The sequence below is a fragment of the Mirounga leonina genome, unplaced genomic scaffold (assembly GCF_011800145.1).
Source record: "Mirounga leonina isolate KUSES-001 unplaced genomic scaffold, KU_Mleo_1.0 Mir_174, whole genome shotgun sequence".
In the NCBI taxonomy this organism is placed as follows: Eukaryota; Metazoa; Chordata; class Mammalia; order Carnivora; family Phocidae; genus Mirounga; species Mirounga leonina.
This window is the reverse complement of record NW_023270451.1, coordinates 72512271-72540156: the sequence shown is the minus strand read 5'-3', so window position 1 is coordinate 72540156 and position 27886 is coordinate 72512271. Positions and strand designations below refer to the sequence as shown.

At 40.9% G+C, this 27886-nt stretch overlaps 1 long non-coding RNA gene across 1 annotated transcript; it reads left to right on the top strand.

The window, feature by feature from the left end:
• Positions 1 to 9: 9 nt before the first annotated feature.
• On the top strand, positions 10 to 26703 carry LOC118021114. The gene is made up of 3 exons (XR_004682111.1): positions 10 to 374; positions 25455 to 26083; positions 26285 to 26703. It is a non-coding gene; the product is annotated as an uncharacterized LOC118021114 (long non-coding RNA).
• Positions 26704 to 27886: the final 1183 nt, after the last annotated feature.

Sequence of the window (27886 nt, the reverse complement as noted above, 5' to 3'; positions counted from 1 at the left end):
GAAGGGGGAGGTCCTAGCGCTCTGCCTATTGGAGGGCCGATCTGTCACTCACGTAAGGCCCCGCCCCACTCCCGGGAACAGGTCGGGGTCTTTTCCGTTTCCCAAATCCCTGGGGTGGACGGCGAGGCTCTGATTGGCTCTCTGAGGAGACGAACACACTCTAGGACCAGTAAAGAGCTGACGTCGACGCTGGTGGGCGGGCTTGGGCTTGAGGAAGTAGAAAAAAAAACAAAGCCGGGAGCGTCGCCCAGGCGATAGAGCAACCTCAGGCGTGGGGAGAGTTTAAGTCGTTGAAGTGCTAGAAAGCGTTTCGGGTCGCAAAGGAAGTACCTGTCAGTATAGAGAAGTGTCCGCGGAATCCAGGAAGTGATGAGGTGATACCTTCTTTTATTCATGGGAAAGTTCAACCTGGGGATGAAGGTGGGAGTTCGCGCGGATGAAAGCTCCTGCTTTCCTTATGGTGTCAGTCTTAAATCGTCATGAAAGCGAAAGCTTTTTAAAGTGCCAGTTTTATAGGCAGTAACTTATCCCCCCCTTTCTCTTAGTACTTCTATAGGGACTCCCCTTAGGCAATTCCCTGACACTATTTTGGTTGGGGAAGAAAAGTGATAAGCGGATTGCACTAAAAGCTCACAAACAGTTTGAAAGGAGGATGGAATGGAATGAGGAGGAGAATTATAAAAACTTGGAGGCCACAATTACTGAACAAAAGAAATCCATGAAAATACCCAAAGCCTGGGACGAGGTCCTTTAAGCATCGAAGTAGGCTTGAACTACTCCACAAAACTTTGACGCCAAGTGTCAGAACTCTTGGGTGGGTGAGAACGATAAGGAATGATATGTTTGTCTGACCACATGGGAAATCGCCCTTCTTGATTTCTAGAAGCCGTTCTACCTAGTGTTTAGTGTCTTCTTTTGAGTTTTTCCTATTTCATCCCCATAACAAGTTCAGTAGGTTTGTGACCGCCAAGGATAAACATAAATTATAATTTTGAAAAGATAATCTTTCCACGTTTTAAACTCTGTGGCATACTATGTATTGACTTCATTAATGCTTAAGTGTTTGTAGTTAGTTCTACATCCTATTTATCTGTCTTAGAGTGTAACAGTTCCTCCTGGGATCTTAAAAAACATACCTTCACTTCTGGAAGAACACAGATCCAAGGCTTGACAGGTCCCAGCAGGTGATCGGTCCCACCTTGTGATACTTGGAATTTTTAACTTGCACAAGATCGACTGGAGTCAGGTCAGAGCAACTGGAGGAAGCAGCTTCAAGTCTCGACTCCCAGGAATGCAGCTTCCAAATCCTGTACTCTTACTCACTTGTTTTTCCTCTTCTCCATATCACATGGGGACAAAGTGAGGGGAAAAACTTTCCTACTGTAGTGTAACATCAAAGGTCCCTACTCAGTGCCCACCATCCCTACTCTGGAGGATAAAGACAACCATTTACATGTGTCAGTCTTAGAGCCCTTGACATTTAGGGATACTTACGTAGGACTTAAGGGCACCTGCTCATTGGATTTGGTTTTACTGTTGTGGATACCCATGGAATGCTAGCTTGTCACATAGAACATTAACAATATCAAACATCACCTGCCTTTTAGAATCTCATTGTACAGGTGAGCAATTTGAAATTTAGATTTATTCACAGTTACATAGCTCGTTGAGGGCAGAGCTGTGAGGATCCAAGGTTGCCAATTCACAATTCTGAGAAAATGTTTCCTCTTTTGCTGCCTCGTCCCACCTTCCAAAAAAACAATAGTTTTTTTTTTTTAAATCAAGATTACTGATGTTAAAATTAGCTTCCATTAAGGCCAATTAGGAGAAATTTAATTCTGATACAGCAAGCAGTATAGATACGAAAATAACCCAGTGTCTCAGTTCACTACTTTACTTCCAGCAACTTTTGGTGTAGTCCCACTTTCATCCAAGCAAGAAATGAAAATGCATAAATTATTATAGCTGTGTTGTCTCTTTGTTTTTCTGTTACGTGTATTGAAAAGTCAATGTTAACACATGTGGTACTTTAAAGATTGGTAGCAGATTGTCTTATTCAGGACCTGAATAAAATACTTTTATAATCGCATACATACTTGGCCCAAATAACTTCACAGCTATTTGTACAGAGCCCCTACCTTTGAGGTAGGGTTGAGCCCATCCACCAAGCATCAAAGCATCCACCGACCTAGGCTATTCTGCCTTTTTCTACCCTGGTAGAGCTATTGGTTTCCTGCCCCACACCCTCCCACCAGCAAATTCCAGAATTCTGTGGCCCTATAGCCAATGTACAACTGTCTCCTTGTCTTCACGGTATGAGGTCACATCATAATCTGGTTGTTCACTGCTAGTATCTAGTGTCCCACCCCACCCTACCTTCTTCAGATTCAGATTAAAATTTGAATAGGCTAGTAGGCTTATGTTTGGCTCCCATCATTGCCCTATTAAGTACAGGTCTCCTCCAGTGAAACCAAAAGTTGGAAATGTTCTCAGGGATCAGTCATGTAGACCCACAGAACGGACTTTAAAGGCATCCGTCCCTTCATTTCACAAGTGAAAACGTAGAATCTTCATCTCACAGAGTAGTGTGAAGAATAACAGGCAATAAATAATTTTGCAATCTGTGAAGCGCCTGACGTCTGCCATTTTCTAGCACTGGGAACTTAGGCATGCCACTTGACCACAGCCTACGTCTTTATCCATGAAATGGGGAGAAGCCCTAAGTGACTAATGTGAAAATTCAATGCAATAATACAGTGTCTATGAAAAGGATTCAATAAATGGTAGTTACTCTTAACAATCACAGTAATGATAAATGTAAAGTGTCCTAGCTACTTAGAAGTACTCTTACTTTAAGAACTCAAGAAAGTTTGGGCCTTGTGCTTTCCCCTCCTTTCCTGCTCTCAAGCAGAGACCTGAACTCCTGCAGAGGATACAGGAGTCGACCGTCAGGAGCCAAAGGTGGAGAAGGTACAGATGCACCAGCTCGGCCAGGAGCCACCAGTACTGGGAAATCTGAACAATGTGCAATTTCCCTATTCTAAGTCTCAACATTGAGCATCTTCAGGCAGGAAAAGATTTTTTTCTTTTTTTCCACACTCAATTCAGGTGGGTGGGGACCCAAAACTCTTTGAAAGGTGGGACAAGGGAGAAAGGGAGGAAACTTATAGAAAATCAAGAGACACTTTGCCCCTATACAAATTCTTTACCTCACGCTGAGAAAAAGGCCACATTTCTTTAAAATGCTTGTTTTTCTGTGGTGATGAACAAAAAGTCACAATTTCTGCCTGGTGGAGTTGTTTAAAAGCTGTATCATATTTACATATTATAACTCTATATTAAAAAAATATTACATTTATCGTATAAGGCTTAGAAAAAAAATTTAAAGCCCCCATAACCTTACCACTCAGAATTTATCATTGACAATTTTTATTTCCTTCTGTTTTTCCCTATAAATCAATTATTTAAAAAAAAAACCAGGAATCTATAATGTATATACTATTTTACAGCAACATTTACTTCATTTATCATGAACATGTCCCCCTGTCATTTAATACTCTTTTTCAAGATGTAATTCCACCTGCCTTCAAGTATTATGTCTCACTCTTCAACTCATCTGCTACTCTCGGACATTGAGGGGATTTCAGTTTGTTGAAAAGATTCAGGGATTTAAATGGGCTGCTTCTGTCCCCTAATGACAGGGTGCTCTGGGAATGTCTTTTGAACCGAAGGCACTGCCTACTTGCCACAGTTCTTTTTTGACAAGGCTGATGATAAAGGTGGCCAGTAATTTTTTTCTCTGTGCGGGGTATAGCAGAGCCTGAATGCTGAAGCCATGTAAGCCTGAAAGCTCCAGGAAGGAGGGTTGCCCTTTTACTGCTTCCCTCAGCGTTTCTGGTTCTTTAACCTGAAGTAAAGGAGTTTAGGTGACAGAAAATGGGGAGAGGGGGTGGAAGTCAGGGCTCCATTAACAGAACCTCACCAGACTCCTGGCATTTATATGTTCATTTTATAGATGAGGAGAGTAAGGCTCAGAGAATTTGTCCAAGCCTGCAGAGCTAGTTAGAGAACCAGACATTGACTCCTACGCTTGGTTCTGAAATTTGGACCCTTCCCACCAAGCTTCCCACTATTCCTAAAAGCTGATTCTTTTTCTGTGAGGAATTTGTTGTCAATCTTCTAGGATATATTTGTTATCTACTCACTAAAAAAAAAAACAAATCCCCTACTGTCCAAGAATTCCTGGGGCACCTGGGTGGCTCAGTTGGTTAAGCGACTGCCTTCGGCTCAGGTCATGATCCCGGGGTCCTGGGATCGAGCCCCGCATCAGGCTCCCTGTTTCTCAGGGAGCCTGCTTCTCCTGGAGCTTGCTTCTCCCTCTCTCTCTGCCTGCCGCTCCACCTGCTTATGCTCTCTCTCTCTGTCTCTCTCTCTCTCTCTGTCAAATAAATAAATAAAAAATCTAAAAAAAAAAAAAAAAAGACTTCCTTCCATCTGTGGGTTTTCCGAGTTGGCTCACTCTTTGCCTCAAGAATATATCTTCAGGGTTTTTTTTTATAGATTTTATTTATTTATTTACTTGAGAGAGAGAACGAGCACAAGCAAGGGGAAGGGAGGAGGAGCAGAGGGAGAGGGACATGCAGACTCCGTGCTGAGCACAGAGCCCAACATGGGGCTCGATCCCACGACCCTGAGATCATGACCTGAGTGGAAACCAAGAGTCGGATGCTTAACCAACTGAGCCATCCAGGGGCCCCTATCTTCAGTTTTTGATGAACAGTCAGATGACTTAGCTTTTTTCCTACATATTTTTGCTTATTTTCTTACATAAGTGATCTTACTGTATATATTGGAAGTTCAGAGTCATAAAAGGAAGCTCTTAAAACCCTGCAACAATTTAACAATATTACACATAGTTTCCTTAGCTTTTGGGAGTTATGAAGTATGACTGTATGTGTGTGTTTGTGTATATGTATGAATGTATGTATGTATGCTTGTATATATATATATGTATATTTGTATATATGGTATGAAATGTGACTTGAAGTATGATATATATGACATGAAGATGTATATAACAATAAGCCTATTTTTCTGGTTTGGCTCAAACTGTTTCTGGAGGAAATTCTTTATTTTTTATTTTTTTTAAGATTTTTATTTATTTATTCATGAGAGACAGAGAGAGAGAGGCAGAGGGAGAAGCAGGCTCCCAAGGAGCAGAGAGCCCGATGCGGGACTCAATCCCAGGACCCCGGGATCATGACCTGAGCCGAAGGCAGATGCCCAACCATCTGAGCCACCCAGGCGCCCTCTTTTTTTTTTTTTTAAGATTTTATTTATTTATTTGACAGAGACACAGCGAGAGAGGGAACACAAGCAGGGGGAGCGGGAGAGGGAGAAGCAGGCTCTCCGCGGAGCGGGGAGCCCTATGCGGGACTCGACCCCAGGACACTGGGACCATGACCTGAGCGGAAGGCAGACGCTTAACGACTGAGCCACCCAGGCGCCCTCTGGAGGAAATTCTAAAAAAGGTTTTCCAGAATTGTTTAGAGCCATGAAGCATTCTTGAAATGGGTGTATAACATCCCAATATGACACTTTTAAGCCAGTAATCCTTATTTGGAAGTATAATTACTAGAATGTTTTGTTAAGGTTTTTTATACAATCTAATCAAAATCAGTTTCAATCAAGGGTACCTGTTTTAAAATACCTTTTTTCCATTCCTCCTCTTCCTCCCATACGCTCTCAACACCCTAACCCAAGCTACCATAACCTCCTGCCTGGAGTTTCTCAGTAGACTCCTAACCAAATTTTCCTGAATCCACTGTTGCTCTCTTTTACGCAGCCAAGGTGATCTGGGTGGAGTATCTTTGTAGTCATATGACAACTAACCTCCCAGCCCCTCCAGCTTAAAACACTGCGATGGTAAATAAATCTTTACTGGAAGAGGGCGCCTGAGTGGCTCCGTCCATTAAGCCTCCGGCTCTTGATTTCTGTTCAGATCATGATCTTGGGGTCGTCAGATAGAGCCTGAGCCCCATGGCAGGCTCCGTACTCAGCAGGGAGTCTGCTTGAGATTCTCTCTTTCCCTGTCCCTCTGCCCCTAACCCCCTCTAAAATAAATAAATAAACCTTTAAAACAAAACAAAACAAAAAACACTGCAGTGGTTTCCCATTGTTCCTAATGTTGGTCTTACTTCTTCCTCCCTACAACCTCTAGGCCTTTGTACATGCACTTCCCTCCCTAGAACGCTGTTTCCTCCCAAGTTAAAGCACAGAACAATAATCCAAGTTTCCTAACTCCTAGGCTGACTCTCTAATGCAGGTATATTACTGGGGACTAATAATTATCCAGCAGGAAGAAAATATGATTTGGAGGTTCAAAAGAAGTGTAAGAGTGTGGGCTTGGAGCCAGTTCGCCTGCGTTCCAATCCTGACTGTCTTCTGTACTAACCATGCAAACTTGGGCAACTTGTTGAGCATCCTTGCCTTATTTCTTCTCTTGTATAATGAGCACAGTAAAGGTACCTACCTTATAAAGTTGTATTATTTAAATAAGTTAGCACATGGAAAGGAGCCCAAGAAGTTTTCATTTTAAAAAGTCTCCACGATAGATTAAGGACCCAATATTATTTCTTATGTATAGAATAAAATCAACCTTGTTGATATTCTCTTGTTTTCTTCTGGAGAAAAACAGATACAGCAAGCAAATGGGAGGCCCTCCTCGGGCAGGAGAAGGCTGGTCTTAGCAGATAAGGTTGCAGGGGCTGCACTACGGAGGGTAAGGCATGTGATTACTTATAAAAACAAGGACCAGGCCACAGATGCTAATGTGTTGAGATAACAGGAAGCCTAGTCATTTTTAAAAATACAGAGGGGGGGAAATACTAAAGAAATCTAAAATGGTATAAAGAAATCACAACAGCAAACAAAAGACAACCTATTTACAAAGGAAATTATCATAAGCTTCTAAACCAAGCCTTGTTATGTAAAGTATCTTTTCCCTGTGTAACAGACATTATGTTATGTTAGTCACCATACAGTACATCATTAGTTTTTGATGTAGTGATCCATGATTCATTGTTTGCGTATAACACCCAGTGCTCATTACAACACGTGCCCTCCGTAATACCCATCACCAGGCTACCCTTTCCCCCCACCCCCCTCCCCTCTGAAACCCTCAGATTGTTTCCTGGAGTCCATAGTCTCTCATGGTTCGTCTCCCCACTCTGATTTCCCCCCTTCCATTTTCCCTTCCTTCCCCTAATGTCCTCCGTGCTATTCCTTATGTTCCACATATGAGTGAAACCATATGATAATTGTCTTTCTCTGCTTGACTTATTTCACTTAGCATAATCCCCTCCAGTTCCATCCATGTCGATGCAAATGGTGGCTATTCATCCTTTCTGATGCCTGAGTAATATTCCATTGTATATATGAACCACATCTTCTTTATCCATTCATCTGTTGAAGGGCATCTCGGCTCCTTCCATAGTTTGGCTATTGTGGACATTGCTGCTATGAACATTGGGGTGCATGTGCCCCCTCTTTTTACTACATCTGTATCTTTGGGGTAAATACCCAGTAGTGCAATTGCTGGGTCATAGGGTAGCTCTATTTTTAAATTTTTGAGGAACCACCCTACTGTTTTCCAAAGTGGCTGTGCCAGCCTGCATTCCCACCAACAGTATAAGAGGGTTCCCCTTTCGGGGTGCCTGGGTGGCTCAGTCATTAAGCGTCTGCCTTCAGCTCAGGTCATGATCCCAGGGTCCTGGGATCGAGCCCCGCATCGGGCTCCCTGCTCCGCGCAGGAAGCCTGCTTCTCCCTCTCCCACTCCCCCTGCTTGTGTTCCCTCTCTCGCTATGTCTTTCTCTCTGTCAAATAAATAAATAAAATCTTTAAAATAAAAAAAAAAGAGGGTTCCCCTTTCTCCACATCCTCTCCAACATTTGTTGTCTCCTGCCTTGTTAATTTTTGCCATTCTAACTGGTGTAAGGTGATATCTTAATGTGGTTTTGATTTGAATTTCCCTGATGGCTAATGATGTTGAACATTTTTTCATGTGTCTGTTAGCCATTTGTATGTTTTCTTTGGAGAAGTGCCTGTTCATGTCTTCTGCCCATTTTTTGACTTGATTATTTGCTTTTTGGGTGTTGAGTTTGAGAAGTTCTTTATAGATCTTGGATCCCAGCCCTTTATCTGTAATGTCATTTGCAAATTCTCCCATTCTGTGGGTTGCCTTTTAGTTTTGTTAACTGTTTCCTTTACTGTGTGAAGCTTTTTATCTTAAGTCCCAAAAGTTCATTTTTGCTTTTGTTTCCATTGCCTTTGGAGACATGTCATCAAAGAAGTTGCTGTGGCCGATGTCGAAGAGGTCACTGCCTATGTTCTCCTCTAGGATTTTGATGGATTCCTGTCTCACATTGAAGTCTTTCATCCATTTTGAGTTTATCTTTGTGTATAGTGTAAGACAGTGGTCGAGTTTCATTCTTCTCTATATAGCTGTCCAATTTTCCCAGCACCATTTATTGAAGAGACTTTTTTCCATTGGATATTTTTTCCTGATTTGTCGAAGATTAGTTGACCATAGAGTTGAGGGTCGATTCCTGGAGACTCTATTCTGTTCCATTGATCTATGTGTCTGTTTTTGTGCCAATATCATGCTGTCTTGGTGATCACAGCTTTGCAATATAGCATGAAATCAGGCAACATGATGCCCCCAGCTTTGTTTTTCTTTTTCAACATTTCCTTGGTGATTCGGGGTCTTTTCTGGTTCCATACAAATTTTAGGATTATTTGTTTCAGCTCTTTGAAAAACGCCAATGGTATTTTAATAGGGATGGCGTTGAAAGTGTAGATTGCTCAGGGCAGCATAGACATTTTAACAATGTTTATTCTTACAATCCATGAGCATGGAATGTTTTTCCATCTTTTTGTGTCTTCTTCAATTTCTTTCATAAGTGTTCTGTAGTTTCTAGAGTATGGATCCTTTACTTCTTTGGTTAGGTTTATTCCTAGGTATCTTATGGTTTTTGGTGCTATTGTAAATGGAATCGATTCCTAATTTCTCTTTCTACAGTTACATTGTTAGTGTATAGAAAAGCAACCGATTTCCGTGCATTGATTTTGTATCCTGCCACATTACTGAATTGCTGGATGAGTTCTAGTAATTTGCGGTAGAGTCTTTTGGATATTCCACATAAAGTATTATGTCATCTGCAAAGAGAAAGAGTTTGACTTCTTCTTTGCCAATTTGAATACCTTTTATTCCTTTTTGTTGTCTGATTGCTGATGCTAGGACTTCTAGTACTATGTTGAACAATAGTGGCGAGAGTGGGCATCCTTGTCATGTTCCTGATCTTAAGGGAAAGGCTTTCAGCTTTTCCCCATTGAGGATGATATTCACTGTGGGCTTTTCATAGATGGCTTTTTGTGAAATTGAGGAACATTCCCTCTATCCCTACACTCTGAAGAGTTTTAATCAGGAAAGGATGCTGTATTTTGTCAAATGTAATAGACATTTTTGAGGCTACCTGAGGTCCCAGAATTTTTTAACAGAATGTTTTCTGGTGGCCTCCAGAGCTGTCATTCCTATACCTACTTCTTCTTCTTTTTTTTTTTTTAAGATTTTATTTATTTATTTGAGACAGAGAGCAGGAGCAGAGGGGAGGAGCAGAGGGAGAGGGAGAAGCAGACTCCCCGCTGAGCAGGGAGCCTGATGTGGGGCTCCATCCCAGGACCCTGGGATCATGACCTGAGCTGAAGGCAAACGCTTAGCCTACTGAGCCACCCAGGCACCCCTTCTATAGCTACTTCTAAGTGCTGTTTTGTGTCCAGAGAGAAGCTACTTTACCTATAGGTCTGTGACTCGAGTCACACGAGTGAGAAGAAGCTGTTCACGTTTCCCATTTGAATCTTCACAGAATCTTTACTAATTAAATTTAGAAAATAGCTTGACTGGCTTCATTTATCATGTACAGAATAATGAGAATAAGCAACGTGTTACCAGTTTTGTAACCATCAGCCAGTACCAGCAACTGAGCATTGTCTTTTTATGCCAGTTGAGTATCCTAACTAGTCCCTGACATCATCTTTCAGTGAGATGTCAGATAAGAGAAACAGGGAAATCACCTGTTGGTAACCACAGGATGTAAAAGTTAGCAAAAAAAGGTTATTCTGTAAACTAGTTATGATTTATAAGGTGAGTAGTGGCAAAGGCATCAATGCTGATGATTCCTGACATGCTGAATGACGTGCTGAAACTCTGATTACTGTGATCCATGATTACTCAGTGACCGTTGAAGCAGAGAACTACAGTGCCACATGACCTACATTTCTTCATCTTTGGAACCCTAAGCAAGTGTATAAAGGCCAGGCAGCCATATCTTGCTAAAACTTCCCTTGTGTTGAAAATTATTTATTATTATTATTATTTTTTTTTTTAGAGAGAGCGAGAGAGCACTCATGCAAGAGCAGGGTGGGAGTGGGGAGGGGCAGAGGGAGAGAATCCCAAACAAGCTTCATGCCCAGCATAGAGCTCAACCCGGGCTCGATCATACAACCCTGAGATCACGAGTTGAGCCAAAATCAAGAGTGGGATGCTTAACACTGAGCTACCAAGTGCCCCCCTGAAAAGTATTTTTAAGACCAGTAGGAAAAAACCTGTGTTCTCAGCTCCAAGCCCAATAATATTAGGCAAAATATTAATAACAGGCCAACTTTTAATAAAGTATTAGGGAAAAAGTTACATTTTTATCTCCAAAAAAGGGTAAATTTAAGAAATATATACATAATTTATTGTATTAGGTATATAATATATAAATATATATATGTATTCCTCTTTGCTTAAACTTGTATATTTCCTTATGCTTTATAGCATCTCTACCTTCTCTAAAAATGGAGGAGAAAGAAGAGCAAAAAAGGAAAAGGAAGAATAAAAAAATAGTAAAATCTTCAGAAATGCACAGAATCTGGTCTCAACCAGCAAATCAAACCCAAAAGTAACCAATTATTCATTAAATGTCTCCTAACATAAGAAATTGTGGCAGGGGGTGCCTGGGTGGCTCAGTCGGTTAAGCATTTGCCTTCTGCTCAGGTCATGATCCCAGGGTCCTAGGATGGAGTCCCATATCACATCGGGCTCCCTACTCAGCGGGGCGTCTGCTTCTCCACTTGTGCTCTCCCTCTCTTACTCTCTCCCTCTCAAAAATAAATAAGTATTTTTTAAAAAGTTAAAAGAAATCGTGGTAGGAATTTTGAATAAATTGAATTAACAATACTTTTAGTGCCTACCATGAACTGTGCTAGGAGCAAGAGAAGTGAAGTATTTTCCGTGTCCTTAAGGAGCATGGCCCAATAGGAAAGAGACCCAACTCATGAATTGTTGATTACAGCCCAACAAATATAATGCCAGTGCAATTATTGAGATGGTTTGGTGGAAGGCAGTGTTTTGGTGGAAGGCTAGGGGACACTTAAATGTGTGTAGGGGAGGCTCTGGGGGTGCCAAGAAGTTGGCAGTTGCCCTTAGTCCCCTGCAGTGTGTAATCGCTCCTCAGTCATTCCTTGTCTTTCACAACCTTGATATTTTTGAAGAGTACAGATGATTTTGTCAAATGTCTCTCAGTTTGAGTTTGCCAGATGTTTTCTCATAATTGACCTGAGGTGATGTACGTTTGGTGAGATTACCACGGAGTACTGTGTTCTTCATACTGCCTCCTATAACGGGGTTCATGATGTTGACGTATCTTATAATTGGTGGTATTAACTTTGATCACTTGGTTTAAGGTGGTTTCTGCCAAGTTTCCCCGCTTAAAATTACTGAATTTCCCTTTGTAACTAATAAATATCTTGGGGCAGATATTTTGAAATGATGTGAACTTTATTTCTCCACAAACTCTGACCCACTAATTTTATCATCTATTGATGGAGCTTGTCTGCAAGCATTATTATTGTGGTATTTTGTGGTAATTTTCTATTTTTCTCTTTCCTTTTACACTTATTCACTCAAATTCTACTGTAAGGAAGAGTTGTCCCATCTCCCCCGCTTACTTATTTAATTAATTACTTTTTTCAGTATGGACTCATGGATATTTATTATATTTATGGATTAGAATCTAACACTGTGATTATTTATCTTGCTGCTCGAATTGTTCCAACTGTGGCACTTAAGAGCTAATTCAGTTTGGTCCCCAGTCCTGTTTTGTTTTGGAGCATGTTCTTACTTTCTGGGACCACAAGACATTCCAGGTTCATCTCACATATTACCTGCCTTGGCCCTGGAATCAACTATTTCTCCAAGGAGCTCTGGTGTCTGTCTTAGAGTGGTGTTTGGAAACCAAGATCTGGCTAAAATTTCTGACAATTTCAAGTCGATGAAAATTCAGAGTCCTTGGAATTCATATGCTTATGGGAGTTGGTACAATTGGTTTGGAAAACAATTTGGCATTAGCTAGTAAAGTTGTAGGTAGGTGCATTCCATGAACCAGTATTTCCACTGGAAAAGCTCTTGCCCGTGTGCGACAGGAGTATGCACAACTTTGTTCAGAGTAGCACAGAACTGAACCCAATGCCCATCAGTCGGCGAAAAGGTGAATAGAGTGTGGTATATTCATAAAGTGGAACCCTCTAAAGCAATGGAAATGAACTACAGCTACACACACCAACATGAATGAATCTCAGACATAGAATATTACACAGAGATGAATATCTGCAGTATGATTCCATTTACTTAAAATCCATCCACATGCAAAATGAAATAATATAGACATTTGTAGGGATGCACAAATGATAAGATGATAAAGCTAGAAAGACAAGGGAATGATAACTACAAAATCCAGGATAGTGGTTAGGTAGGGAGTGGGATGCAGTGGGCTTCAGAGGTATGGGTAATAACATTTCTTAAGCTGAAAGATGGGTTAATAGACACTCACTTAGGCAGGAATATATATTTGTGAAATATTGCATAATGAAGGGAGGGAGGACCTGGAGGTAGGGAAGGAAGGAAAAAGAGGAAGAAAAGAAGGGATGGAAGGAGACAGGGAAGGATGGAGGGAAGGAAAGATAAACAAAAAAGCACTCCTGTATATGGTGTCTTAGGATCTAGTTGGTGGTAGTTCAAATTCTGACACCAAATATCTGTTTGGCATTGGATGAATCACTACACTTCTCTGAGCCTCAGTTTTCACACCAGTTAAATGGGAAAAATGTACTTTACCCTGTGTATTTCCCAGTGTTATTGTGAGGACAGAATGAAATATTTGTACCCGTAGAATAGTACTTCAAAAAAGTAGCAAAGTGTTCTAAAATATAAAAGAAAAAGAAAATTAATACCGCAAATTAGCTTGCTTCCTAATGCCAGAAACCTAGTGTATCTCAATATTTATGTATAAGTCCATATTCAAGGGCTATTTAGTTTACATCCTGCTGACTCCTTGCTCAATTAACATAAGGAGGAAAGCAGATATTAACGCTTACGTCTGTTGAATGTTGGTTTGCTCTGACAAAATTCACAGAAGAGCAGTATAATCAGAGCAATTCTGAGGTGTCAGGCTGCAGAACTTCAGAGGGGCCGTCACTTGGGAAGGGCAACGTTGATGCGCTGCGTGGCGCTCAGAGGAGCGAGCACGTGTGAAGGGGTTGGCAACGGGGCCTTTCTGAAAGAACACAGTAGTGATCCATTTCAGCTAAGGGCTCCTGGGCCTTCCCATAGCCAGGCTCTGTGCTTCTTCATCTTTGTGATCTCATTTTCATTCTCATAACGACCCTATGAGATACGTTCGTATTATCCCCATTTTACAGATGAGAATAGGGCCTTGAAGAGTTGAAATAAATGACCCAAGGTCACCAAGTGAGTGACAAGAGCAGATATGTCCTCCTCAGGGCTAACCGCAGCCATAATCCACACTCAGCATCTACCCCAAATGTCTGTTGACCGACTGAAATCTCAGAGGTCCTAACATCTCGCAGGTGTGAACAGTAGGCTGATAGGACTCTTCATCATCAGCCAACTTCACAGATAAATCTAGATTTTTTTTTTTAAAGATTTTATTTATTTATTTGACACAGAGAGAGACAGCAAGAGCAGGAACACAAGCAGGGGGAGTGGGAGAGGGAGAAGCAGGCTTCCCGCCGAGCAGGGAGCCCGATGTGGGACTCGATCCCAGGACCCTGGGATCATGACTTGAGCCGAAGGCAGACGCTTAACGACTGAGCCACCCAGGCGCCCAATCTAGATATTTTTAATAAGTATATTTTTAATTCCAGCTTTGGTGGTAGTACACTACTGGGAACCTCTTGGGATACTAAATAGCTTGAATTATTTGTGTGAGAAAGGATCTTCCTACTATAGTAGAAGGGCCCCAAAGGGAAAAAAATGACAGGAAAGATCACCAAACACGTCTAAATTACAGACTCAGTCCCTATACTTTATTTTCTCTTTGTCCCTGTTCTTTGCTTACAATAATCATCTTCACTGCATTTTTTCTTTTTCTTTTTTTTTTTTTTTTTTAAAGATTTTTTATTTATTTGACAGAGAGAGATACAGCGAGAGAGGGAACACAAGCAGGGGGAGTGGAGAGGGAGAAGCAGGCCTCCTGCCGAGCAGGGAGCCCGATGTGGGGCTCCATCCCAGGACCCTGAGATCATGACCTGAGTCGAAGGCAGACGCTTAACGACTGAGCCACCCAGGCGCCCCTCTTTTTTTTTTAAAGATTTTATTTATTTATTTGACAGCATGCGCACAAGCAGGGGGAGTGGCAGGAGCAGGCTCCCCACTGAGCAGGGAGCTCGACTCAGGAGGACATCCCAGGACCCTGAGATCACGACCTGAGCCAAAGGCAGATGCTTAATCGACTGAGCCACCCAGGCACCCCATCTTCACTGCATTTTGACTAGACTTCAAGTAGGCAGCTTCTTCAGCCTCTGACTTCTGCTGTAATTACTTGCTCTTGCTCTTTTGCTTTTTAAATCTTTTGTTCTATTAATAAAATTCATTAATGGATCACTTTATAGTTATTCTAGTATTCAGTACAATCCTTTAATTTCTGAACTAAAACCTACTTTGGCACAGTATATTTTATAAATATACTGTTAGAATGAATTATTATATATTTTATGATTATTTATTTATTTAGAGAGGCTGGTCTTCAGTTTTGAATAATTCTTTTTTTTTTTTTTAAGATTTTATTTATTTATTTGAGAGAGAGAGAATGAGAGAGAAGGAGGAAGGTCAGAGGGAGAAGCAGACTCCCTGCTGAGCAGGGAGCCCGATGCGGGACTCGATCCTGGGACTCCAGGATCATGACCTGAGCCGAAGGCAGTCGCTTAACGAACTGAGCCACCCAGGCGCCCAGTTTTGAGTAATTCTTGACAAGGTTTTGGTCCTGGGTTATTACAACTTTATAAGATGAATTGGGAAAACTCCTTCTTTTCTGATACTTCGGAAAAATGTGACTATCATAGATAATACCTGTACTCTGAATGTTTGCTAGAGTTCTCTTGGTAAATCATCTTAGCTTGGGGATTTTTTAGAGGGTAGACATTTTTACACGCTTTTTACTCCCTCAACCCCACCTCCCACCTGGTGCTACTTGGTCTATGTACATTTTTCTATCTCTTCTTTAATTACTTTTGGTAATTTGTATTTTCTATATAATCATCTATTTCATGTAGATTTTCCAGTTTATGGCAAAATTTTATGTAGTGTTCTCTTATAAATTTCAAATCTCTTTTTGGATTGTACTAATAATCCTTTTCTTAATCAAGTTGCCCTCATTTCTCTTTGGCTGCATAACCTCCTGACTCATCTCCCATATTCACTCTAACCACCTACTAGGCATCTACCCCATATTTTGTCATTTCCTGCTATACCCATCAGTGGGCCAAAAAGAGCTATCAGACCTTAAATGACAAGCGACACATCAGAGAAGGCTATTTAAGTAGTGAAACATGTGTAGTGTCTTCCTAGCTAGTCTGTTACTAATCCCAGCTGTGAGCTATGGGACAGTCTTGTGCCATTCTTGGGTATGGAGGGTTACCATTGTAGGTAACTTCTGTCTCTCTCTCTCCTCACCTGTATGTTTACACATGCCTATCCTTCACTGCTCCCTGCTCTACCCAGCCTAGCTACATCTATCTTATACATTCTGCCTCCCCACTCTGCCTCCATAGCTCACCTCTGTTACTAGGGAGGAAACTCTATATATTATTCTGGATTCCCAGCATTGTAGGAAACAGCTATAGCCCCTGATGACCAAATGGGAGTCTATTAGTGCTACAGGCTCAACCACGTAGCAGCCTTTCACTAAGCAAATCACTAAAGAAACTCCAGTCCAGTTCTACTCAGCCTCACCCTGAAGGGAGGTAGAAAAGTAGACATTAATGTGCATTGAGTCTTTACCCCTTTAAAACCTACCCCAAATCAGCTAAGCATATACATCTTCTGGAATTTCAAATTTCACCCTGCCCCACTCCATACATGTACACTTCTTCCTTTCCCTCTTAACCTCATTCATCAGACATTTTCTATTTATATCTCTGAGATCTTGACTCTGATGCACCAATCAGCTTTTTCCTGGGCTCTAACTAGAACTGCGTTTCTCATTTACTGTTGGGCAGTATCCATCCTTATCTACTGAACTTAGGAGTTGAACTGTCACCAAAATAAAAAAGAAGAAGAAGAAAGAAAGAAAAGATTTTTGTCCTTATAGCACAAATTATTTAAAAAAAAAAAACACAATAGAGGATTTATATTCATCAAGAATATGTGCTTCTTTCAGCAAACAAGATTATGTATGAAGTCATCAGTTCTGTAAAAGGCAAGGAAGAAAACAACTAGTTCAAAGAGAGCATTCCCCCCCTCTTCTTTTTGGTATGCAATGTCACATACTTGAACAATTTGTATCAAGTCAAATCAATTGTAGAGTGTGGTGTAATACATAAGCATGGCTTGGAGTCAGGAGACTTTGGGTCTGCTCCCACGATTTATTATACTAGCTGTGTGACCTTGGGATAAATTGCTTAAAACTGTAATCGAAGTTACTTGTCTGTAAATTTAAGATGTTATTTAATTATGTGACCTTTAAAGTTGTGGGCTTTCTGTGAAGTGGAGAGTGAGACTCTTCCCTTAAGCCAAAGTCTTTGAAGGGGCCTAGAGTGGTCCCCACCCCGGATCCATGAAGGAACAAATATAGTTGAAGCCTCCTGATTTGTTAAAATTAAATGCAATCAAATATAATAAGAAATTAACAAACCTACCATGAGTGAAAATCAGGAGAAAACAACACATTGAAGTTCCTGAGAATTTAGATACTGAAATTATGAAACAGAGAGTATAAAGTAATTATGGATCAGTGTTTCAAGAAATTAAAGATGGGGGGCGCCTGGGTGGCTCAAATGGTTGGGCGTCTGCCTTTGGCTCGGGTCATGATCCTGGGGTCCTGGGATCGAGCCTCACATCCGGCTCCCTGCTCAGTGGGGAGTCTGCTTCTCCCTCTCCCTCTGCCTGTCCCCCTGCTCATGCTCTCTCTGTGTCTCAAATGAATAAATAAAAAAATCTTAGGAAAAAAAAAAAAGATGGAATAAAAACTGAAAAAGGGTCAAAATATAATTCTAATAAAGATACCAGGCACATTTAACACTTAGAACATTTATAGATAACATATAATTATTAAAATTAATGATTTAGTGGATGGGTTAAACAGCAGAATATATGTAGCTGAAGAGAGTTAAATCTGAAGGAAATACTCAGGCTATAACACATAAAGAAGGCACTAAATATGGAAAAAATGTTAAGCTACATGGAGGGTATAATGAATAAGTATAACATATCTAATTTGAGTTACAGAAGGAGGAAATAGAAAAAAAGGCAATATTTGAAGACATAAAGGCTGAGATTTTCCCAAAACTGCCGAAAGGACATGAATCCACAGATAGAGGAAACAAAAGTCCAAAATAGAATAGATAAATAAAAAGAAAGTCACACCCAGATATATGTTAAGAATATCAAAGATGAAGAGAAGATCTTAAAAGTAGGCAGAAGAAAAAAGGTAGATAACTTATAAAGGTGGACAAGTAGATATCAGTTTCTCAATAGCAACAACGGAAACCAGAACACAGCAGAATAATATCTTCAGAGTTCTGAAGAGAAAATGACTGTCGAGCTAGATTCGTGGATTTAGCACAACTATTTTTCAAGGACAAAGGCAATAAAGACACTTTCAGATAAACATAGATTACATTTGCAACCAAGAAACCTTATGTACAGGAATTTTTAAAGAATGTTCTTTGAGGCGCCTGGGTGGCTCAGTCAGTTAAGCATCTACTCTTGGTTTTGGCTCAGGTTGTGATCTCAAGTTTGTGAGATTGAGCTCTGAGCTGAGCATGGGGTCTGCTTAAGACTCTCTTCGCTCTCCCTCTGCCCCTTCCTCCTGCTCTCAAATAATAAATAAATCTTAAAAAAAAAAAGTGTACTTTAAAAAGAAAAATGGTTCTAAAAGCATGTTCAAGATACCCACATGCAGAAGAATGAAGTACACAAAAATTATCCCAAAATGGATCAAAGACCTAAATGTGAGAGCTAAAACCATAATACCCTTGGGAGAAAACATAGGGGTAAATCTCCATGATCTTGGATTTGGGGATGGTTTCTTAGATATGACACCAAGAGCACAAGCAACAACAACAACAAAAATACTGGACTTCAAAATTGAAGATTTTGTGCATCAAAGGACATGATCAAAAATGAAAGAACCTACAGAATGGGAGCTATTATTTGTTAATTATATAAATCATGTGTTTAGTATTCAGAATTTAGAAAGAACTTAAACAACTCAATAATGAAAAGACAACTCAGTTAAAAAGTGCAGGCAAAGGAGCGCCTGGGTGGCTTAGTCGGTTAAGCGTTTGCCTTCTGCTCAGGTCATGATCCCAGGGTCCTGGGATAGAGCCCACATCAGGCTCCCTGCTCGGCAGGGGGCCTGTTTCTCCCTCTGTCCCTCCCGCTGCTTGTGCTCTCTTTCTCTCTCTCCCCCTGACAAATAAATAAATAAATAAAATCTTTTAAAAAATTAAAAAAAAAAGTGTGGGCAAAGACTTGAATAGACATTTTCTAAAGAAGATACACAAATGGCCAGCACACATATGAAAAGATGTGCAACATCATTAGTCCTTAGAGAAATGCAAATCAAAACTGCAATGAAATGCCCACTTCATGCTCAGTGGGATGGCTATGATTTTTTTTAATGGAAAATAACAAGTGTTGGGGAGAATGTAGGGAAATTAGAACCCTTGTACATTGCTTGTGGGAATTTTAAATGTAGCTGCTATGGAAAAAATTTTGGTGGTTCCTTCAAAAGTTAAACATAGCATTACCATATGAAGCAGCAAATCCATTTCTAGTTATATTACCCCCCCAAATTGAAAATAGGTATTCAAACAGATACTTGTACACAAATGTCCATAGCGGCACTATTGACAATAACCACATTATGCTGAGTGAAAGAAGCCAGACACAGAAGGTCACATACTGTATGATTCCATTTGAAATATCCAGAATAGGCAGAGCCATAGAAACAGAAGATTACTGGTTGCCAACGGCTGGGGAGAGGAAGGAATGTGAAGTGACTGCTTAATTGGTATGGAGTTGCTTTTTGGGATGATAAAAATGTTCTGGAACCAGATAGAAGTGATGGTTGCACAGTGTTGTAAATGAACTGTCACTGAATTATACACATTAAGATGGCTAAAATTGTGAATTTTATGCTATGTGAATTTTGCCACAGTACAAAAAAGTTCAGGGACCCCTGTGTGGCTCAGTTGGTTAAGGGTCCGGCTCTGGATTTCAGCTCAGGTCAGGATCTCAGGGATCAAACCCTGCATCAGGCTCCATGCTGGGCATGGAAGGTACTTAAGATTTTCCCTCTCTCCCCCTGCCCTTCCCGCTATCCCACCCACACACGTGCTTTCTCTCCCCTTCTCTGCAAAAAAAATTTTTTTTCACAGATGCACAGAAACTAGCAAACATGTAGTTAAATCCAGACATTATATAAGTGATGATGATAATAATGTCTGATTTCTGTGGTTCTAAAAATGAAAATTAAAATAGTAGACAACACAAACGTGAGTTGAGAAAGGAGTAATCAGAACATTAAAGTCCTTACGAGACCCTCTGAGAACTATTGGCTCTCAAGTGCTTTTGACTGTGATCGACAGTAACAAATGTCATATTGTCACCCAGTGCACACACATATGCATATGACTAAGACAAAAATTTCACGAAATAGTCCTTGCCCTAACTTATGTATGTTGTACACCATTTTCTAGTCTAATTAATTTCATTTTAAAGATGCTGATTGTGTCCCATTTAGTTTATTTCATAAACTAATAATGGATTGTAACGTGCTACTTAAAAAAAAAAAAACAACAACTGATATGAAGAGTGTGTGATGGCACCCAAGTGAAGATGTGGGCAAGAAAAAAAAAAAGAGGAAAAGTTCTTGAATCGTTCAATATCCACTCTGATGCTGGGTCAGCAAGCAAATGCAAATGGCGAATTGGCAGTATTTTCCACAATCTTTTGAAGATGTCACCGTATTGTGCTCGCTTCGGAAGCACATATACTGAAGATGTCACCGTATTCCAGTGTGGTAATCTCCATGGGGCAAAGGTATATTTCTACTACGGCACTGGAAACATTTTGAACAATTCTGAATTTGTATAGTGTTCTGTAAATTGCCAAGATAAAGTTCTCTTGAGTAATTCAATATGGATGCAGCTAATGGAAAGAATTTCATATTCATTTCAAATTCATATTCATAGGCAGAATAGTCTGTCTCAATTTGAAGAAATCAGAAGATCTGAGTGATGGTCTTACTTTTGTTATCCTGGACAAGTAACTCCATTTGTCCTGGTTTCGAGTCCCTCATCTGCAAAATTAAAGGGAACTTTAAATTTTTCCTAAAATCTGTAATTCACTCTAACAAGTCTACAGAAACCCCTGATTTCTCTCTCTCCCTTTCCCTCCCTCCCTCTCTCTCTCTCTCACACACAACTGCATTGCATTAAGATGAAGGAAATTTAACGTAGACTTATGAAACATTCAAAACATTGGCATTAATCTATTTTATTTTATTTTTTATCCTTTTAAAGATTTTTATTTATTTATTTGACAGAGAGAGATAGCGAGAGCAGGAACACAAGCAGGGGGAGTGGGAGAGGGAGAAGCAGGCTTCCCGCCGAGTAGGGAGCCCGATGCGGGGCTCGATCCCAGGATCCTGGGATCACGACCTGAGCCAAAGGCAGACGCTTAACGACTGAGTCACCCAGGTGCCCCGGCATTAATCTATTTTAAAGTAGGAAGTGATGAGAGGTGATGATTTATTGGCCATATTATGTATTTCCAGACATGATTTTTGATTTATAAGACAGGTATCGCTTTTTTAAAATTAGTTATTGATTGGGTGTGGTGTATTTTAGTTACTGCAACTTCAGGAGCTTTACCAGGTTAAGAAAGGGGATTATACTGCTCTGAGCCTGTAACCAGTAAGTATGTCCATGTTCCATGGTAGCTAAATGGCTCATGTATAAATGCTTGTTCCAACTGCTGCAAGGTACGTCAAGGAACAATATTTGGTAAGTTATGTTTACACATGGGGTATAAATGTGTTTTTCCCACCACAGCTTTTTGTTTGTGTGAGCTAATCATTGTAACCATCCATGCTCTCAAGTGAGATGTGACTAAGAGATTTGGTATCTTCAGTCCACCACTGTCTGGAAGATTCCTACTAGATGAACGAGTGGAAAAGGCACTCCACTTCAGCCATTCTGCACTGTTTTCAGTTTCCTGAAAGCTTTTTGATGATGTTTGCTTATTGGGTTTTGTTTAGTTTTGTTTTTTTACTTTTGTGTGTGTGTGTGTGTGGAAAATTTCTAACATAGATAAACAGAATTGTGTAATGAATCCCACTTACTCATCACTCAACTTCAACCATGAATATTCTACCACTCTTGTTTTATCTATACCACCCACTCTCCAGCCCCTCTATTTGGTTATCATTACTTTTTAGAGTTTTTATGGTAAAATGTACATATATTGAAATGCACAATTAATTGAACCATTTTGACAACTAGGTACACCTGTGTACCTACGATCTTACCAGAGTTCCATCTCATGAGAAAGAGTCCTCCTCCCTTCCCAGGTGATTCCCTGAATCCCCCAGAAGCAACCATTGTTTTTTTCACCCTAGGTGAGTTTTGCCTATTCTAGCACTTCACCTAAGTGGAAACATACAGTATTTATATTTCCTTTTATGTCTGGCTTCTTTTCTCAGCATTAGGTTTGTGAGATTCGGTCATGTTGTTGCAGGTATCAGTATAATAAGTCATCCTTTTTAATACTGAGTGGTAATATAATACCACAACTTGTTTACCCATCCTCTTGTCAGGAGACATTTGGATTGTTTCCAGTTTGGGGCTATTGTGAATAAAACTGCTATGAACATTGTTTATACAAGTCCTTTTGTGAAAGTGTATTTCCACTTATCTTGAACAATGACCTAGATCTACAATTGCTGGATCTTAAGGTGGGTATATGTTTATAAGAAACTACCACACCCTTTACCACATTTTTAGACTCCCACCAGCAGTATATATGAGTTCTAATTGTTCTGGCTCTTCATCAACACTTGGTATTTGTCGGTCTTAAATTTTAGCTGTTCTATTGGGTGTGAAGTAGTATCTCAGTTTAGTGTTAACTTGCATTTCTCTAATGACTAAAGATATTGAGCATGTTTTTGTGAGCTTATTCCTTTGGCCTAATGTATTTTTTACACATGATTCCCTTGCCCAGAACACTTAACTACCTACCACGCCTTTCTAGTTAACTACTTACTCCTTATCTAGTCCTCACTTTGTTGAAAGGAATCCTTCCTCCCATAAAGTTAGGAGATGAGGAAATCAGCCTAAAAGATCCATGAGAACCAGTTTTCTAGAATCAGCATCAACCACTGTCTTTTTTGCAGCACCCTGGAACCTTAGGGCAGGGGAAACTCTCCTTTCCTGCACCCTCCTCCAGTCCCCAATTTCAGAAATACAAACAGCCTTAGTCATAGTCGCTCATTCAGTTTGACGTTACCAGGTACAAGAAGCTTGTAGGGCTGGGACTCATGTTAAGACAGGGACATGCCATAAAATCTAAAAGGAAAGTACAATTATTGGCAATAGAAAGCTTATCAGCATGCATAGGAATGTTGAGTGACAAGGGGATATATAAATGGTGTGCCAAAAGTACCTACTCAGAGGCATAACCGATTATCAGCACACTACTAAAGCTTCCTCTTAATGGGAGGAAACCAAATGTCCAATTTCCAATAAGATTGGGCATCTTACTGAAGAACAGTAAGCACCTCGGATTCAGTATTTCCCTTCAAAGGGGTAATCCCGTGGCTTTCAAGCCTGTAGAGAAATAGGGTGATTACAATTCTCAGGCCTCCCTTAGTCTGACCTCTAGGGACTGCCTGGGGCTCGAGGAGAAGCATGCAAGGATCCTATGTGGGAAGAAAGTAGGACTGCTATTAGAAGGGTTACAGTTTATGCTTCTCATATCTTGGCAGCCTTGGTTGCTGGCCTTTTGGTCTCCTCCCATTAAGAGGAGGCCTTAGTAGTGTGTTGATAATTGGTTATGCCTCTGAGTAGGTACTTTCGGCACACCATTTATATATCCCCTTGTCACTCAACATTCCTATGCATGCTGATAAGCTTTCTGTTGCCAATACCTGCATCCCTTAGCCTGAGAGCGTTATCTGACCACAGGAACATTCTGGGTGCCAGCGAGTTGACATCCCTGGGACCAGCCTCAAACTCATGACAGATAGGAGTTAGTGGCTAAGTCCTCCATCTTTCTCATCCTTTGGGTGAGACAACTCTCGGGTCTGCTCTACACCACTTCCCAGAGTTGCACAGTAGAAGTAGAAATGAGCCCAAGTTCCCCACAGCTATAACATACTCATGAATTCATCTACTGGCTTCCTTCCCTTCCCTGTCTCACTGCCCCCTCCCCCCACCGATGTTTCCTGAGATTGCCTTCCAAATAAACTCCTAGCCTTGGCCCTAGTCTCAGGGTCTGTTCTGAAGAAACCCAATGTAGGCTAGCTTAATATCAAGCAAACTGACTAATAAAATATTGGTATGAACCTATTGTTAGTAAATCTTCTGATACTTGAAATGGTTCACATCCAGCATTCCTAAAGACCTAGAATTCACTTCCGTTGAGTTTACCTAGCGTTATCCCCACAATATTATTGTTCGAGAGTTCTTCTGAGGTAAAGATCTAGTTTAAGGAACAATCTCAAAACCAAGGAAGTGTGTCTCACTTATTTGAGTTCAGATGAAGAGTCAGCTACTTGATTTTTCAAGGCAAATTGGTACAATATATAATATTGTTTCCCAGCATATTAAGATACTTCTGTGTATAATAGAAGATATCCTCAACGTGTTGATATTTGGGTTTTACTCACTTTAGCCTATTTTTGGAAACAAAGATGGAAAGGAAGTGTAATTTTGCTGAAGAAAGATCACTGATGCTGGTGTATGTATAGGCATGCATGTATATGGACCCAGGAGTCCTCAGCATCACTTGCCTTCCTTTCTCTCACCTAAAATATTTTGGCAAGCGTGGGTTTATGGATATGTCATGAGTTAAGTTTGGTAAATAGCTCCACATAATATTTTTATAGGCCAAGAATCAGAAGAGTATCACAAAATTGAAACAGTGTCAGGGTTTCATGGCTCAAAGGTGTTAGAAATCTTCTGGCACCAAGATATGTTTTGCTTCACTATCCATTAAGGTATTTCTTCTTTTTTTTTTTTTTTTTTAAGATTTTATTTATTTATTTGACAGAGACAGAGACAGCGAGAGCAGGAACACAAGCAGGGGGAGTGGGAGAGGGAGAAGCAGGCTTCCCGCTGAGCCAGGAGCCCGATGTGGGACTCGATCCCAGGACCCTGGGATCATGACCTGAGCCGAAGGCAGTCGCTTAACCAACTGAGCCACCCAGGCGCCCAAGATATTTCTTCTTAAATCCCAATTCCAAATCCATAAATTCAGGCCTGAAACTTAGTACCCTAGCCCTCCTCAAAATAATTATCTTCCAGATGCTTTAATATTAATTTCACTGATCCCCTCTAGTGCCATGGGCTTATCTTGTGATGCCTTTAGAGAAATTCTTGAAGTCAACATAGTACAGTGCAAAGAAACCTACTGGCCCAATCACAGATTATTTAATTCTCCATCTTTTGCTAATCAATTAACAATGAAAGACTGTACACTTTCCCTAACCAGTATCCTTATAAACATAACCCCTTTCTTGTTCTCTCTCCCCACCATGTTTTCTTTCCTGAGGTAACTGGGTCCAGTGTTAATAAACCTCTGCAATCATACTTGGTTTTATGTGCTTCACAGATACCACATTTTTTACAAACTGAAGGTTTGCAGCAACCCTGAGGCACACGAGTTCATCGGCGCCATTTTCCCAATGTTTGTTCATTTTTGGGTCTCTGGCTCATCTTGTGATAATCCTTTCCAATAGTTCAAACTTTCTCATTGTTCTTGTATCTGAATTGCTGCAAACTCATGATAAAACTTTGACAGATGAGTTGCTTCTCAAGGATGAGCAAAGAAAGTGGTTTCTTGAGATGGAATTGACTCCCGATGAAGATGCTACGAAGACTGTTGAGATGACAACAGAGGATGTAGAATGTGACACGCACTTAGTCGATAAAGCAGTGGCAGGGTTGCAGAGGCTTGACTCCCAATTGTGAAAGAAGTTCTACCATGGGTAAAATAGTATCAGACAGCATCGCATGCTACAGAGGAATCATTTGTAAAAGGAAGAGGCAATGGATGTGGCAGACTCCGTCGTGTTATTTTGAGAAATTTTGACAGCCACCCCAACCTTCGGCAAGCACCATCCCGATCAGTCAGCAGCCATCAACACTGAGGCAAGACCCTCCACTATCAAAGAGATGATGACTCACCAAAAGCTCAGATGATCATTAGCACTTCTTAACAATAAAGTATTTTTAATTAAGGTATGTACATTTTTTAGACAGAATGCTATTATTGTACACTTAATAGACAAGTGTATACCTAACTTTTATATGCACTAGGAAACCAAAAAATTCATTTAACTCACATTATTGCAATATGCCCTTTATTGTGACAGTCTGGAACTGAATCTGCAATATCTCTGAGGTATGTCTGTATTCTGATTGTTCCTTGATTCTCCCCAGATCAGCTCTGTTTTCCTCTGCTGTGTTCTTTGCCCTGGGAAGCTGGCTTCTATGGACTGTGTCACCTTCTAGCAAGTAGGAGTCGCCAGCCGGAGGTCAGAATGTGGGAGAAGAGAGATGCCAGGGCATTTATTCCCTCCCACCCACTCTGCTTCCCTGTGTTTTGTCTATGGCCTTATCACCAAACTCCCATAGGGCAGTCCCTTTGACTTTAGCTCTCAACCAGGCTCTGATAACAGGGTCGAGTCCCCCTGCTGTTCAGGCTGGGGATTGCAACTGACCCCCACTCTGTCTAGTCTCTGGTTCCTCCCTCCTGGTTTCCTCTAACCCTACCTTTATTAAAAAGCCTCTACATGGGGCACCTGGGTGACTCAGTCGGTTAAGCATCTGCCTTCGGCTCGGGTCATAATCCTGGGGTCCTGTGATCTAGCCCCCATGTCAGGCTCGCTCTACTCAGTGGGGAGTCCGCTTCTCCCTCTCCCTCTGTCCCTCCCCCCTCCTCTTGCTTGCATGCTCTCACTCTCAGCGCTGTCTCCCTCTTTCAAATAAATAAATAAAATCTTTTTTAAAAAGCCTCTACACCACAAAGCTGAGTGTCTCTCTGATTCTTGCTGAGCCCCTGACTGATAGATCTCCTTCTTTCAAGTTTCTGGCAGTCCATGACACAGTGACAGATGTAGGGATCACAATCAGATTCCTCTGAGCCTGGAATCAAGTAAGTACCTGTGCACACAGAGACACCTCATTTCCCTGTGAGCTACTCACAATACTCACAGTGTCAGAAATTTAAAAAAAAAAGAAAGAAAAGAAAAAAATATAAGCATTTGTCTGAAGGGCACTATGCCATTTGATCTAGAAGCCCCTAGGAAAATATTATGTTTGCATCTTTAAGGTCAAGAATGGTATTTTCTGGGAACTGAAACAGAACTCCAGAAAATCTGGCTGTGAAATTATTGGCGTGTACCTCAGTTAGCTATTGCCACAAAAACACTGTGTAACAAACTTTCCCCAGAACTCAGCACATTAAAATAACAATCAATCTGACACAGCCACGGGCCGGCTGGGTGGCTGCTCTGTGTGTCTTCACCCTCCTTGGACAATCACTCCATCTCACATAGCTGCAGGTCAGCTGGGAAGCTGCTCTTTATGTCTTCACCCTCCTTGGACCAGGGGCTAGTCAAGACATGCTCTTCTCGTGATGATGACAGAAGTGCAAGAGGGCGAGCCCAACCACTCAAGCACGTTCCAAGTCCCTGTCTGTGTCCCATCTGCCGAAGAACGTCACATGGCCAAACCAAAGTAAAGGAGTAGAAGAAGAATATTCCTTTCATGGAGGTAAAAGGGGAAAAGGGTAAATTTTTTTTTTTTTAAGATTTTATTTATTTGTCAGAGAGAGACAGAGCACAAGCAGGGGGAGAGGCAGGCAGAGGGAGAAGCAGGCTCCCCGCTGAGCAAGGAGCCCGATGTGGGACTCGATCCCAGGACCCTGGGATAATGACCTGAGCTGAAGGCAGACGCTTAACCAACTGAGCCACCCAGGTGTCCCATGGGTAAATATTTTTGACAGTAACCTACCACAGTGGATAAGCTACAGAAAAGTCA